Genomic DNA, 1,824 nt, shown 5'->3' on the forward strand with positions numbered 1-1,824 from the left:
CGTAAATACCGGGCGCTCGCAGATTCGAGTCCTGAATAATTTGGGTGTTGATGTTACCAACTGTTTTCACCGCGGCTTAAACTGTAAGAAGCACAAGTATTTGCGCGGCTGACGTGGGGTGGTTGTTGTGCTGCTCGCGACAGAGAAAACAAAGAAAAACAGAGAGATTGAATGCGTGTGTGTGTGTGGGTGGGTGAGTGAGAGATAGAGAGAGAGAGGAGAGGCAGACGGAAAAGGTGGAACCTAGAAGACCGTGGCGGAGAATTTGAACAGAGAGTCTGTATGGTGGGACTTGGAAGGGGTGGAATACAGGGGGTTGGAAAAAGAAAGCAATTTAACATGTTAAAGTAGGTTTAAAATTTAGCAGCACACGGTTATTCTTCCTGATGTTAGTCTCAATGACAACATTTGAGATGTGAGCTCCGTTGAAACCTCAATGCATCCTCATACGACAATACATGACAATAGGTTTGAAGGCTAATTCTCCCGTTACGCAGTGTACGTTATCCACGAACCTCCTTAGGTTTAAATCCGTTTATAATCAACTGGAAATTATATATAATTTCTATTAATTCTTCTTTCTTTAAGTTACCTTTGCCAGGTTTGAAATACAATGCGCTACTGCAAGAAAAGCGAATGTTCATTATATTTACACCTGGATGCCCATGACAGTAAACTTGAACACAAACTGAAAAGTTGTATCTCAAGTTCATTTGAAGCAATGAAACCCAAACAATGTTTCTGCCCAGGATTGAACTGGGGACCTTTCGCGTGTGAAGCGAATGTGATAACTACTACACCACAGAAACCGTGCAAAGCGCTCAGTGCTTTGCACTCTTGAGCAATGACCCGAGGCACCCCCTCCCCGCCCTGCTCTGAAGCACAGCAATAAGAACAAAACATTGCCCACTGTTCCTTTCCGTTTTCAGTACACGTATTAAATAGTTTAGGACTTTATTCCCTAGAATATGGGTATAGGTAGAGTGTTACAAAGACTTGGCTGTGGAACGAACCCAAGTGCTGAACTCGGGCGTGGAATGGGTGACAAGGCAGTGTTTACCCGGGGTCTTGGTTTCAGTACAGAATTTAGAAACGATGCTCGACTTAGAACTGATCGTCCTAAGAACCATGGGGTGAGATTACTCAAACACGAGTCAACCAACGATCTGGCAGCTCCTTGTTGTGGTCACAGGATTTTTACACTGCATTTGCTGATGGAAAGCAGGTGTTCGTAGTTATTGGAACCTGGGAATGATTGGGAACTAAACGAGGTGATTGAGGCACAATTCCTGAGGAACATAGCCATGTAGGCGATTGCCAGAAGAGATCTAGACAGAAACCCACCACCCCCACCCCCCGCCAACAGGAGCCTCCCGGCGATACTCCAGGCCTGTCTGGATGGTTCCGATTAGAGTCCTGGATGAGGGAAGTGTCTCGGGGAAAGGAGCGGGGGAACCAGGAGCTCTCTACAGGACCGTACCTTTCCAAGTCCACCAGGTATTGGAGACACCTGCCCCGACGGCGCACATCAGTAGTCGTCGTTCAGTGTATGCCGGATTGTTGTCGATGAGACGGACAGGTGGAGGAGTCTCAGCCGGGGGACACATGGGGCTGACGGAGACTGGTTTTCACTGAGACACATGAAAAGTTGGGTGAATGCGCATGGACCTTGGCAATTTCAGGCGGACCGCTGTGGGATTGATAACCTTTTCAGCCTTGAATGGTCCCAGGAAGCGGGGGGCGAATTTCCTATGTTCTCTTTTGAGCGGGATGCCCTTGCAGGAAAGCCACACCATCTGCCCAGGTTGGTACTTCCGGTGCCGG

At 47.8% G+C, this 1,824-nt stretch overlaps 1 non-coding gene across 1 annotated transcript; it reads right to left on the minus strand.

The window, feature by feature from the left end:
- Window positions 1-736: 736 nt before the first annotated feature.
- Window positions 737-809, minus strand: trnav-cac (transfer RNA valine (anticodon CAC)). Its single transcript has one exon. It is a non-coding gene; the product is annotated as a tRNA-Val (tRNA).
- Between the last annotated feature and the right edge of the window lie 1,015 nt (window positions 810-1,824).

The sequence above is a fragment of the Hypanus sabinus genome, unplaced genomic scaffold (genome assembly GCF_030144855.1).
Source record: "Hypanus sabinus isolate sHypSab1 unplaced genomic scaffold, sHypSab1.hap1 scaffold_126, whole genome shotgun sequence".
NCBI classification, from domain to species: domain Eukaryota; kingdom Metazoa; phylum Chordata; class Chondrichthyes; order Myliobatiformes; family Dasyatidae; genus Hypanus; species Hypanus sabinus.